The 14,391-nt window shown below is 48.7% G+C and overlaps 1 long non-coding RNA gene across 1 annotated transcript; it reads left to right on the top strand.

Annotated features, from left to right (window-relative positions):
- The first annotated feature begins 2,570 nt into the window (after window positions 1-2,570).
- On the top strand, window positions 2,571-13,738 carry LOC131485017 (uncharacterized). The gene is made up of 3 exons (XR_009248578.1): window positions 2,571-2,817; window positions 6,057-6,181; window positions 13,012-13,738. It is a non-coding gene; the product is annotated as an uncharacterized LOC131485017 (long non-coding RNA).
- The last annotated feature ends 653 nt before the right edge of the window (window positions 13,739-14,391 follow it).

Here is a 14,391-nt window from a genome sequence, read left to right as displayed (position 1 = left end):
ACAGAATTTACATCCCTATCAACTACCTACGATTTTCGGAGTCGCAAAATAGCTTAAAGGCAGCGAATAGGGCTTGAATCTGGCAACCCTGGAGGGTGTGCTGTAGATGATAGTATGGATGATTCCGTTTTCCACTGAAACACAAAATTGTTTCTACATGAAGTTTCGAACCCAGGGGAGACCCCATTCATTTGATTAGTGCTTCCCTAAGATCAGCTCCTTGGAGTGTACATCTCCCCCACCAGCCTTCCTCCCCCTACCCCGCACCCCGTCCCCAGGCAGGTAAGGCTGGGAGCAGATGCTTATTTGACAATAGGTGAAAGGACGGTTGGGGACTTGGGTTCTAGATGTGACTAGTCATTAACTAACAGCAGCAACAGCATGGCCTGGCTCAGGTCACCTAACTCTAGGTCCCTTCATTAAATGAGAACCGACAACTACCGGGGAGGGGGGGGGGGCTTAAGGTTTCTCTAGTTCGAAAGTTCTAGAATTCTGGGGAGTAAGAAGCTGATGTTCATAAATCTTAAACTAGCCCAAGGACTTCTGGCAAGAACCTAAGAGGCAACCCACAGACTGACTGATTCACTGCCCCCCCACCCCCCAAGTCAGTCACTGCCCCTGCTCAATGGCAAGTAGGATACTATCTTTGGGTTCCTCCTTTGTTTGCTATTCTTACCCACTCCCTCCCACCACTCTTTAACAGTTTAGGGCCCCTGACCAATACTGCAGAGACCTGGTTCACTGGCTGAGAAGATCTCTTTCCCTTTTTCACATGGTTTTCCAGAGAGTGGCTGCAGAGCGAAACCACGCACAGATCTCTCTTCCTACTCGGTGTTTTCCCCCAGGGCGGGCCGGCTGCACAGGCTCCACACGTGGCAGGCCGAATGGGAGACATCCAGAGAAGTCTCAGGGAAGCTGCACACCCGGGCCAGCCACGCACCACCCCGGGGATGACCAGGGCACGTGCCACCTAAGGGGCGCGCCCAGCAAGGCCCCAGGGGCTCCTCAGTGGGCCCCCACGGTCGCCACCGCCGCCACCACCGGGCAGGAAAAAGTGTGAGTCACCCCGGGGGTGGCATGCCCAAGGAGCAATTAACACGACGGCTCTCCTACGCGGCTCTCCTGTGCCCAGGGGCTGGGCCAGCAAACAGTCCTCAGCCCTTCCTCCCGGCCCGGGGAGTCTCCTGGCCTCCGGAGCAAGGGGTAGGAGGAGCCAAACCCGAGAGGGGGAAAAAGAATCTAGTTTCCAGTCGCTCCAGCCCTAAATTCTCCCTGAGACTGCCAGAAAAGATGCTAATAAAAGACCAGTTGTGTGGCCAGAGTGTTTTCTTCGGACTTCTGCCCGGGGAACTGGAGAGGAAGCCCACGAGCGAGGTCACCAGTCCCATCCTATGGCAACACCTTTTGCTCACTACTGACCCCTCCTGGGGTGATGGGGACAGCCAGTGGCGGGCTGGGAGGCAGCAGAGAGCAATAGGATTCACCTGGACACAACTATTGGGTTCTTAAACCCAGCCTCTGTGGGAGGATGCTTACCTAAACTTCAGGCCACAGACTCCGAGGCTCTAATTTTGGCAATTCTCTTTCCTCGAAGGGTCCCCAGAACCTTTCACACGGGACTTCTCTTTTTCCTGAATCTCCCTAATGTTTTGTCCTGGGGAAATGGAGGGGGGCATTGAGGACCCTTAGGAGAATGAAATGAACATAGTTAGGTGTTAGCAGTGTGACCCTAACAGAGCAAAGGGTGGATTTGGGGGCAAGGCTAAGATCAGCCAGGGATCCTTAACAGTTCTTTAGGTTATTGTGGGCGCTGACTCTGGCTTTAGCAAATACCCCTTCGAAAGACCTGGAGGGGCTGCGGGAGGGCAAGGGCACTAAATGGAAAGAAGAGGATAGGGCCTCCTGATGGGATGGGTGCGGTGAGGCTGTAGAGAGAGAGAGCAGACTAGCACCACTTCCCCCCTCCACGCCCTTCTTTCTCCGAGAGAGTTGATTTTTGCTGACAAAATAAATGCTACATCCTTCTGGCAAAACAGGACTCTAAGCGGAAGGGCAAGTGTGAGACGCAGAAAAGAGAACGAGTGTTGATTTGATGTTGAGAGATGGGTTCACTGACGTGACTGAGAAGGACTTTGGCATCAGTCTGTTCAAAGGCCAGCTTGGCCTCTGCTGAGCTGTGACCTGATATGAGATGCTTTGTCTTTCAGCCTCGGTTTCTTCACCTGCAGAGAGACTACAACACCCACCCCATGGGGCTTTAAATTTTTTTGTTTTTAATGATTGAATGATTTCCATTGCTTAGTGCCTGGTAGTTCAGGACACAAATGCTCAAAAAAAAAAAAAAAAAAGAGTAATAGGCAACCGAATGCTATAAAAATAACTGCATTGATTGTTACTATGAGCCAGACATTATATTAAACATTCTACATAATCTCATTTAATCTTCTCAACAGCCCCATAAGGTTGGTATATTATGATCTCTGGTTCACAACTGAGAAAAGCGAAGCACAGAGAGAGCTTAAACACCTGGCCAAAGTCACGCAGCTGATAAGCCAGGACTCAACTGTAGATCTGACTCCAAAATCACAGACTTTAACAATCACACTGATGACTTCACAACACATAAAGGTCAGAGCACAGAAAACAAGTCTTGGCCTGAGCTACAGATTGAGGAGTTGTCAGGATTTGGTAACAGTCGAAACCATATTTATAGATGGAATTATCCGAAAGAAGTGAATACAATTGAGGAGAGAAGGAAAGACCAATGTTTCCAGTGCAAAGAAAGAGAAGAAACAGACCGAACGGGAACAGCCAGAGGTAGGAAGGGGTGCAGCCAAGGGAGGAGGGCAGGCTTCAAGGAGGGGTTGGTCAACAGGAGCGCCATGGGCAACCAGCTGTGGCCTGAGAGGAGTCCGGTAATGGGTCCTTTGAGATCTTGGCAAGAGCAGGGGTGAAGCAGAGGCCAGGCTGACAGGAAAGTTAGAAACAGGCAGCAGATGAGACTTGGAGGGAGAGTGAGAGAGGGTGATCGCTATAGGTGGGTGCAGAGGGAAGGGGGGTGGCCTCTGGATTTCTGATGAATGCACTGAGATGGAGAAAGGCTTCTTCTGGCAGCAGGAAAGGAGATGCATTCTGAGGATGCAGGAGAATGGGGGGCTTTCTGGCTGATGGTCTCTCTTTCCTCTGTGAAACTGGAAATCAGCTGCAAAGGGAGTACAGTGGGAGCCCGGTGGGCAATTTGAGAGCCATGGTGAAGATTGCAAGCCAGTGCTGTGGAGAAAGGGGACAAATGCTGTCAGGCTAGCCAGACTGGGTAATAGGACCGCCAAACCCGGGTAACCTGCTGCAGAGGTTAGAGACTGTGTGTTGGGAATGGCCAATGGCCTCATTTTGGGGTGCATTTCCCAACAACTTCAACAGCCCCTGATAGGGTCACCCACCATCCCAGTTTACCCAAGGTGGTTCTAGTTTTAGTACTTAAAGTCTGGGATCCCAAGATTTCGGTTAAAAAGAAAGAGGAGGGAGGTGGCCGTTGAGGGCAAAGCCAACAGTGTCCATCAGAGAGGCAGCAGGGGGCAAGTGGGGTCTGAACACCATTGTAAAAACTATTCAACTGTAGGTTTTCACCTGCTCAAATTCTCCCTGTTTCTCTTCTGCCTGAGATATGTTATATACTCACTAGCTCTAACCAGTGTTGTAGCAAACCTGTCATTTCTTCAGAAAAATCCTCTATCCAAGCACGTCAACCCCCTGAGCCTCGAACACACTTTGTACTTTCTCATTTTCTTGCCTTTCCCAGTCCTTGGAATATAATAAACCCCTCCCCACCCCTCCACCTACCATCTAACAGGTAGCCAGACCCCACCATCCATCAGAGCCGGGCCCAAACCTAATCACTTGGTCTATAACCACATAATATTAGTGCCCTGAAGAACCTTTAAGACCATCCAGTCCAGTATCATGTGTCTTCAGGGATCTCCCTGTGTAGACATAGCTCCTGGAGAGTGGGTCCAATTTTACACTTCTCAGGGGTCCTCTTAGCCCCCAGCACAATGACTGATACACACAACACATGCTCACTAAGTACTTATCGACTGACAGATTAATCAATAAATGCTCACAGACTGAGGAGTGAGTGCAGCCCGCCTTGCTTTTTGAATCTGCAGACAAGCTCTCAGGAGAGAGGGCTGAGGAAGGTGGGGAGGAGAGGCTGGCTGTGAACCAAGGAGGCGCTGCTGGGCAACCCTGGGATGTCGGGGTGGGAAAAAGAGCAATTACATAGCCGAAAGCCGCAGAAATTCTCACCCCTCAAATGAATGCATTAAATGACAAATTATAACCCTTGATTTTCTTCTATAATACACTTTGATATCACCTCTGCTAAAGGAACTGTGCCCGCTGCCACACCCCTCACTGGCCATTTTTAACCCAGCCCTTAAGGTTGGGATCTTTGGTGGGAGGGAAATGAACAGGGATCCTTGGACTGGCCCAGGGAGACCTCTCTACGAAAGCTACCTTTCTGGGCCCTGAGAGGGGTGGGAGCCCTGGGCTGGGAGAGGCACTCCTCATTCTTGATGGTGGCAATGCAGCAGGAGGAGGTCTGGATCCCCCGTGATTATTCTGGATTTCCAAAGAGCCTGGAAGATCCTGAGGATTCTACTCTAAGATCTGAGGATTCTTCACGGTTAGGTCTCGTTTCAGTGATCGGTGGTCCTGGCCAGGCTTGTGGGTGTTGACAGTTCATCAGCCAGCGAGCAAACATTTACCGAGGGCCCGCTTATTGGGGGACAGCACAACAAGCACAGGAAAGAAGCCCTACGAGGAGCTCACAGAGTAGGTGAGGCCTCAACACCCACAACCATTAGCAGATATGACAATAATGATCTGTGCGGTTCGACTGCCCTGGGCTTCTGAGCCCCAGCCGCCTTCCAATTCTCTTCAAAGGCTTCACAGCCCCAGCCACTGGGGAGGGTGCCACCAGGTAGCACAGGAAGAGGTCACTTCTCCTCGTTTTGAGGGTGGAAGGGGAAAAACAGAGTAGCAAGGCCATGTTCCTGCCTTAGGGGGCAGCCAGCTTGACAGGAGGAAACGAACCTAAAGAGAAAAACATACGAGGAGGCACCAGGCAGGGAGAGACAGACAGATGGAGTTTAAGTCTCTAGCTGACCAGCATCCTCCCAGCCCCCCACCTCCACCCTGAGGCCACAGGATCTAGCTTGGAAGTTTCCTCAGGTTGGTTATGATGGGAAGGACATGCTACCCCAAAATATGGCATCTTAGCATATTGAATATTTTAGCCTGAGGGAACTGGGGAGAAAAAAGCAGAAGCAGGAAAGTCACTCCCAGTGCCACCCTCCCCTCCACCGCCCCCCCCCCCACCACCAAGACTGTTCCCTGAAACAAATCATAAAACCCTCATGTGCAAGGTGCCCTTGCTATACTCAGAGGAAAGTGGCATCCTTTTTTTGTTTATTTATTTATTTTGAGAAAAAGAGAGGGAGAGAAAGAGAGAGAGATCGTGAGTTGGGGAAGGGCAGAGAGAAAGGCGGGGAGAGAGAGAGAATCCCAAGCAGGCTCCATGCTGTCAGCTCAGAGCCTGATTTGAGACTTGAACTCACATACTATGAGATCATGACCTGGGCTGAAATCAAGAGTCAGACGCTCAATCAGCTGAGCCACCCCAGCACCCCAAAAGAAGCATCCTTATCTCTGAAGACGAAGGGACGCCAAGAAGAACCCTACAACGAGGCCTTACTAAGTTTCCCCCCAGTTTACTACACTACCTCATACTCCTCTACTCCTTTATCTTACTCCTCTGTGACTGTCCACTCTTCGTCAAACCTAGCATAAAATACTCAGGTTTCTTCAGGTCTTCATTTGCTTATGAAGGTTCCTGTGTCACACAAGACTTAGATGAAATAAATCTGTATGCTTTTCTGCGGTTAACCTGTCTTTGTCAGTCTAATTTTCAGACACGGCCAGGGGCCCTAAGAAGGCTGAGGAAAACGCTTCCGTTCCCTAGTCATCTGCTTTCCCTGCTTTTTATTTTTCACCAGTGCAAGCCGGGTGCCCACACTTGTAGTCAAAGGAGCCCCAGGAATGGACACAGCAGTGTTCAGTGAGGGCTGGAGTGATTCTGGAGGATGGCCTTGAAGGATGGAGAGGAGAGCGAGCGGCCCAGGTGAGGAGGAGGAAGAGGAGGAGGAGAAAGAAGGCTCTACAGAGACAGGAGCAGGGATAGTGGCCACACAGGCCAGAGGGTGGGTCCGGAAGAGTGCTGTGGAGGTTGGGGGCCCGTGGGGCAGAGGGCAGGAGCGAACTCTCTCTCCACGGGTCCTGGGGCAGGGAGCTTGGGTTTCTGCTGGTGAAGGCAGGGCCCTGAGCTCTGCAGGAGGCCGGCAGCTGTCTGACTGGCCGCACACTTCCTCTCTCCACGGTAATCCCTTTCCACTTTATAAAGCAGAGCTGGGACTGCACACTCACATTACACCGTGACTAACCAGCAGTCCGTCCTATAGCTGGCGTTATTTCATTTTCACATTCTGTCCGCATCCCCTCCAACCATTCTATTCTTTCGACTGGCTTCTAAGCCTCAGCTTTTCTTACTTCCCATTTTTGAAATGTCTCGAAGCTTGCTCATGCTTGAGATCCTTGCCCTGGGGAGGAGTGGCAGCTGAAGGACCCTAAGTCTTTACTTTTCAGCATCTGTACTGGACGCCCTAGCCCAGCAACTTTAGAATTTCAAACCAGACAAAGGCAAGGTTCTGGATGTTCTCATGGCAACCCTGATTTACATCCCAGAAGGAGCCTTCTGGATCACCAACTGGATCCCGCGGGGTGTTCGCTGGGCAGTGTTTTCATCAGAGGCCTGCTTGCCAGCCACCTCTGAGATCCGCTGGGGCCTGAGACAGCCGGCCTCCCCTCCCTGCCCCACCCAACCTCTGACTCTTCTGACCTTGCTTCTTCCTGCTGCACCAAGTGGGGCCAGCCACCCTCCCGGACTCAGTCCTCTGTGACTCAGTGGAAGCCAGTGGCCACTTCCCCCCACCCCTCCCACACTCGCATTCCAACGGCCAGCTCACTGGCTTCCTGGCACTCGACCCACACCCACCAGGCCTCTGCCTAGAGTAAATAGTCATCTCTTTATGGGATGGTTTACCAGGGTCAGGGCCAGCCCTGTATTGGAAGGGGTCACGTGTATCTTAGCCTCTGAGTGCATGTCTTTCTTTCCACAGCTAACAGCTGACCTCTGTGAATCTTCCTTTTGACCCCTGGCTGACCTGGGACATTTTGTTTAAGGGAACTAAAGACTTAGTCCTCAGTATCGTAGCTAGCCTAGTGCTAGTTCAATACATTTGAAGAAAAGAGGGGTTTTTTGTTTTGTTTAGTTTTTTTTTAAGAAAGAGATTAATACATGGAGGGTAATTTAAGGGCACCCAAGGCTTCCCCAGCACCTGACAGACCCTGCACCTCCATGAGGGTTCACTGGGGCCGGGTTAAAGGTGGGGTTGGCAATACCTGGGCTGAAGCCTCTGCTCTTTCACTCCAAGGTCTCAAGGGCATTGTGTGACTCACCTGAGCCTCCTTTCCTCACCTGTATGCTGGGTATGGTAGTTCCGTTTTTCATCACTCCAGGATGTACAGTTTTTTACCTTTTAATATCCCTGGAACTGGGCTATGGCAGGATATGTCTTCCAATCGATACAGAAATAGGGAATTGTAATACTGTTTGCTACAATGCCCCTCTCTACAGGAGCATGCATCCCATCTGCTGAGCTGGGGGGAGTGGCCCTGTGACTTGCTCTGGCCAATGGGGTGTGTAAGGAAGTGTCATGTGTCACATCCTGGGTGAAGCTTTAAAAGACAGCTAGTGGGGCACCTGGGTGGCTCGGTCTGTTAAGCGTCCGGTTCCTGATTCTGGCTCAGTTCATGATCTCACCGTTCGTGAGTCCAAGCCTCACATCAGGCTTGTGCTAACTGTGGGGAGCGTGCTTGGGATTCTCTCTCTCTCTCTCTCTCTCTCTCTCTCTCTCTCTGCCCTTCCACTGCTTGGGTGAGTGCTCTCTCTCTCTCAAAATAAATAAACCTTAAACAAACAAACAAACAAACAAACAAAAAAGGCAGCAAAATTCCAGATAGAGGCTGTCCCAGGGTGAAGACAATGTGGGGCCAATGGGCATTTAAGGGGAGAGAGGAACATAAGCCTCTTTAGCCATTGAACTTTGGGGTTCTGTTTTCACAGCACACTCTTCCATATCCTGACTGGTATTGCATCTTCCAGGTAATTGACAGATTTTTTTTTTCTTTCTTAACGGTGCGTAATGACGCAACTCCCAAAGGACGGTAATGTCGACTCAGTGAAACACGGAAGTACCTCTCCCAGACCAAATGAGTTAATCCCTGAGCACAATGCTTGCCTACAGTAAGCGTCTGATTCATGTGTGCCATTGTTCTATTTCTAGCCCTCTGCACATGGCCAGTGTTCATTATAGGTTTGGAGTAATCTGATGACACAGAAAGTTGACAGCCCCCTCAGATCCCTTGTGGAGTGAGAAAGGGTATAAGTAAGTTCAAGTAAAGTGTGGCTTGGGCACTTGCTTTGAGGGTATAGGTGTTTTCGACAGCCTTCCCGAAAGCCAGCCATTAAAAAAGCCACTTGTTTTGGTAGGTAACTAGGAATGCTGATTTTTTTTTTTTTCTTCTTGTTAATTAACAGTTTGTCACCTGGGACATGAGAAGGTGGGAGAAATGACTAAATCGTGGGATGGCAAGTTTTTGGTGCAACAAAATAAAGAAATTCCATACTCTTTGTAGATGGAGCAAAAATTAACAGTCTTGAATTTCTGCGGAACTGGGTACGGGCTGCAGACCCGGTCTGAAGAGATCAGACTTCCAGCTAATTCTTCACCTTCTGTATTATACCCCTGTGCTTTGGAACAGCTCTCTCCAGGAATTTTATAGCCAACTCCCGCAGACCTGAGGGCAGGGAGAGAGCTCTGGATGCAGGGCTGAGCCAAAGCACAACCATGAGGACGGGCAGGTCTGTCCCTGGAAAGGCCCACCCCTTGGATATCTGCTCACCCACAGCTCCTGGTGCAGCCAGCCTCCTGCTTCACTTCCTCCACTCAGGAAGATGACAAGTCATTTGTCCTAAAGTGATGTAGGCATTACTTCCTCAGGAGCATTTGCATCTTAAAAGGGAACCTAGAAAGTTAAAAAGGAAATTACAGGTCAGGTTGTAGGGTTGTGTTAGGTGTCTGTTAATTGCAAGAAACAGAAATTCGCTCAAATTGGCTTACGTTCATTTTTTTTTAATCTTTTCTTTTTTTTTTTCCTTTTTATCTTAGTGCGAGTGGAGAGAATTTTTTTTTTTTAAGTTTATTTATTTGGGAGAGAGAGAGAGCAGGGGAAGGGCAGAGCGAGAGGGAGAGAGAGAATCCCAAGCAGGGTTCACGTTCTCAGCACGGAGCCCAATGCGGGGGCTTGAATTCGTGAACCTGGGATCCTGACCTGAGCCAAAATCAAGAGTCAGATGCTCAATCTACTGAGCCACGCTGGTGCTCTCAAGCTGGCTTAGGTTTAAAAGAAAAGGCTCATTAATAGGAAACTGGCATTCACATGAAACTTGATTGCAGATAGTACAGTTATGACCTCAAGGGAACAGAAATGTTCTCAGGTAGCTGCCGTCTCCAACTCTCTCTCACTCTCCAGGGTTCCATGGTCTCTCATCTCTCCTGCCTGTGTCTACTTCAATCTTTTCTCTCAGCAGACTGCGTGAAAAAAACATGCAGTTATCAGCACACGGCCCCATAGTGGCTGCCCTAAAATGGTGGCCTCAGAACCTCACAAGTGTGTGACTTTCTATGTCAAGCCTCAACACCAACTAACTAGAGGTTTTCTAACCTAATTCCTAAGTCCTGAGAGGGAGGACCTGGCTTCATATAGCCCATAGGTGATTCCAATTGGGCCAGTTTCTCTAAAAGACAGCATGGTTCATGTGTCATACCAAATTTGGTTCAGCAGCATGTGGCAGAATACCAAAATAAGAGCAGCTTAATACATGGAAAAGTATTTCTTTCCTATCTAAGAGTAGAGCAGTCCAGGGACTGGTATTAGTGTGGCCTCTTGATCACTATCTTGGTATGTGGCTAACATCCTCAAATTTACCTCATGATCCAAGATGGCTGCTGAAGCACCAGTCATCACATCACATTGGGTTGCAGGCTGGAAGGAAGAAAAGAAAGACTAAAACTCTCTCCCACTTCCTGCTGAGTCAAATCCCTTTAAGCAGCCTTATCAGGAGACCCACAGAACACTCCTGCTTACATCATTGCCAGAATCTAGTCACATAGTCACACCTGACTACAAAAAAAAAAGTCTAGGAAATGGAGGAGTTTTTGTTTTTGTTTTTGTTTTTCTCAGCCACAGTCAGGAAGGAAACATAGGACATCTTCAGTATGTTTTTCTTTCTTTCTTTCTTTCTTTTTTTTTTTTTTCAGTATGTTTTTAAGTTTCCTTTCTCTGTAAGAAACGTAGGCCACTTTGGAAATTTAAAAAATAAGTAAAAGAATCACTTTGGAAAAAACAAGAAAACCCTGAAAAAGTAAGGTCAGCGTTTAACCCAGAGGAGTAGTATCTGGAGGTGGAATTTCAGGCATCAGAGAGATAAATGGTGGTGTTTTAGAAGTGGGAGTAGAGACCTTGCCAGAAACCGTTGTCATTCCACGTGAACATACGGAAGGCCTACACAGTTTGTGTGAGAGTCTTGTAGGCATGGATGTCCATCCCCTTCTCTTCTTGAAGCCGAAATTGGTCTACGTGTCTGTCCACCTTTCTCGTCTCCATTTGACCGTGTTATTCATGGAACATAATATTCACGGTCCACTCCGATGCGGTTCTCTCTTCTTCTCTCCACAATCACCCCAGTGCAGCTACTTGAAAACTCTCTCCAAAATGTAAGGCAACCCTGTTACTCTGCTATTTATATCCTTCCCAGGCTCCCTGACCAAGGCAGGGAAACTCTCTCCCTACGGAGCCCCTTCCCTTATTTTCAGCCCTGACTTCTGCCTCCTCCCTTTCCCCAGATCCAGCCTTCAGGAAGCTGCTCCCTGGGATCCTCTGAGCCTCCTTTGTCTACTAAACAAATTCCTACTTTCTCTTCAATCCCCTGCTCAAACCCACCTCCTCTGTGAAGCCTTCCTTGATTGCCCCCAGGCGCAGCCCTTTTTCTCGTTCTTTTGTGTCCCTGTGACCCTTTGTGTACCCATCTCTGCCTGTTTCTGTCAGCAGGCCTCTCTTCTCCACCAGAGCATGAACTTTTTCAGAGAAGGTACTGGGCTTTATTCCTCTCTGTGCCTTGGTGCCAGGCACAAAGCCTAGCGTGACCTAGGTACCCAGTGGAAGGCAGTTACAAAGCAGTAGACCATAATGAGCACAGACTCTGAGTTCAAAGCCAGGCTGGGCTACTTACTGTGACTTAACATCTCTATGCCTCTTCCTGTAATTTCCCTTCCTGTAAAAAAAGGGGAAAATGATACTTCTTATCCCACAAGTTTTTGTTGACGTTTACATGAGGAGACATATACAAAGGGTTTGTCGCTTGCTCTGTGTAAGTTATTACCATTATCTTTACTGTTTCTGAGGGCACACATAGCCCTCCTCCTCCTCAGCTCAGTGATTTTGATTAGGCAAGACTATCCCTCTGAGAGATGCAGGCTGATGTTACTGAAAGATATTTTGTGTCAATGACACACTGGCATGTTGACTTCCTGGAGAAATTCAGGGAAGTTACAAAACTCCATCTCTGTGCTTGAACGCACTTGCGTATTTCCTCTGCTCTTGTCCATTTGCAGGCAGCACACTGAGTAACCCAGAGGATTGGAAAAGTCTCGGCTGGAAAGGGTTAATCCCAGAGCCTTAGAAGGAATCAGGCCCTGGGGAAAGTGGGGTTTCTAGAGATGATGGAGAATGAGGCCTTTCTGCATCCATCTGAGGTGCTGGGAGGCATCGCCATGGTGATGCAGAGTGTGGGTCCGCTTTCCATTTATGTGGGGCTTTTTATCTCTCCTGTGCTGGTGAGGTTCAGTTAAACTACATTACGATGAAACGAGGCACAAAGGGAAATGCTTTGTTCAGCCAGGGTGGCATGAGAAGTTATTGGACAGGCAGGGACTTGAGCCCTGATTCATGCAATAACAAATATTTATGGAAGGAGTCTGTTCTGTGCCCGACCCAATCCCAGGTATGGGGACTCGGCAGAGAACGAGTCACCTCTAATGGGGACGGCAGGCAATAATCAAAGGAGCAAATACATGCTATATCTCACTGATTCTAGGGTGCCCCTCCACTTTAAAATGTCCGAAATCAGAGTTCACGTGTCCTATAATTAGCGGTGGTCTTAAGAACATTTTTTTCTTGGGGTGCCTGGGTGGCTGAGTTGGTTAAGTGTCCAACTTCAGCTCAGGTCATGATCTCATGGTTTGTGAGTTCGAACCCCATGTCAGGCTCTATGCTGACAGCTCAGAGCCTGGAGCCTGCTTTGGACTTTGTGTCTCCCTCTCTCTCTCTCTTCCCATCCCCACTCACTCTCTCTCTCTTTCTCTCAAAAATAAATAAAACATTAAAAAAAATTAAAAAAAAAAAAAGAACATTTTTTTCTTTCACAGTGATACATAAGACGATGCTGCATTTTACAACTGATGGCATCTGCGATTTAATAGAATACGATAATATGTTTCAGGGAGTGGCCTCCTAACCCTCCTCGATGCTGCTTTATTTCCCTTCTGGGCAAGTTATAGTAGAAACTTGAAGCCTGAAATGGACAGTGGTTTCTCTGACTGATATATTCCTGGAACTTCCTTAGAAATACTCCTCTCTCTCAGTTATATTTCTGTGATCTACTTTCCTTTGAAACCAGTAAAGATCCTGCCTGTAACAGTAAAGAATTTGTTTGGCTGCAAATGAGAAGAAAATCCAACAAATGGTGACTTACACTAACTTGTTTGACCCTAGGGCTGGCGCAGCTGCTGAAATACGTCATCAGATGCCCAGGCCTCTTCTGTAATTTTGCTCTACCATCCTTGGCTCATGACTCTAGTCCTCATGGTCACAAAATAGCTGCTGCAATTCCTGGCCTCACAGCAATGCTCCCAGTGGGAAGAAGGAGGAAGGGCAAAGGGCTCATTGGTCCTTTTGTTTTGTTTTGTTTTGGTTTTTTCAAGTCAGGGAAACAAGATTTTCCAGAAGTCTCGCTTCGCTGACTTTACCTCCATCTCACAGGTCACTGTGATGTCCCACGCTCACCCTGAGCTAGAAAGGGTGACGAAAAAGACAGTTGTGGATGAAGATGAGAAGCAACAGTATCTGCTCTGCTGAAGAAACAACCATGCAGTTCTATGAGTGCGTCGCACATATGTGTGGGATACCACTGGTGGTGGGAATCAGAAGGAAGAGGGGATACGTTTCCCACTCCTGAAGGGAAATCACTAGACAGATTTGTCTCACCTGAGAATGCGACAGAAGCCAGTTAGTACACATTGAGACAGAGCCTGGGTTTCTTCACACTTGTCTCCAAATATCCAGCCAATTTGAGAAACAGGGTGACCTCATGGACCCTGGCCACATGTTACTAACTACCAAATAAGGTGGACATAAACATTTCAGATCAAGGTGATGAACCTCTAACTGACAGAGGGTCCATTCTTGCCGGAGAGACTGAAATGACTCCAAGAAGACAGCAGAAAACTTCTTTGCTAGATTGCTAGCAATCTATTGGATTGCTAGATGGGGAGCTTCATGAAAGATGGAGAAAGTCACGTTAACCACACGCTCATGTCTTGAAGGCAGGCCTCTGGACTTGGGTAAGGCCCACCCAGGTCCTCCCATCAAGGGGAGGGGGAAGGGAGGCTGGATCAGAGGAGGGACCCTGGGCATGGGGGTTGGCTTTAGGGGAAACCAGCACATGAACAAAGGTGTTACCCTCTGACTACCTTCTGTATCAGTCTGATGGTCTTGCTTTTCTGAGTGTCTTTTCATCCTAGGCGTGGCAACTGACACGTCAATATCATTCCTTTTGGAAATGGTAGAAAAACTCTACGTACTCACAGAATATACCGGTGTCCGCAGAAGTAGATCGCACAAATGGCCACAATCTTTCCTCATTCCCTTTGTAAGCACCGCTTTGCAAGATGACTTCTCAGCCGCTCCCGCCAACAGCAACAGCCTGTTTCTCCACTCTTTGAATTCAGGCTGTGCTAGTGACTTGCTTTGCCCAGGACAGTGCAGTAGATAGCGTGTGTTCGGTTCCCAGTCTACGCCTCAGGAGAACGCGCCTATTTCTCTCTGGGAACTTGTGTGAATGGGCTGGGCTAGCCTGCCAGAGAAAGAGGGGCC

Source organism: Neofelis nebulosa, chromosome 9 (assembly GCF_028018385.1).
Source record: "Neofelis nebulosa isolate mNeoNeb1 chromosome 9, mNeoNeb1.pri, whole genome shotgun sequence".
Classification (NCBI taxonomy): domain Eukaryota; kingdom Metazoa; phylum Chordata; class Mammalia; order Carnivora; family Felidae; genus Neofelis; species Neofelis nebulosa.
Note: the sequence above shows the minus strand (reverse complement) of the source record. Positions and strands in the feature narration are given on the sequence as shown.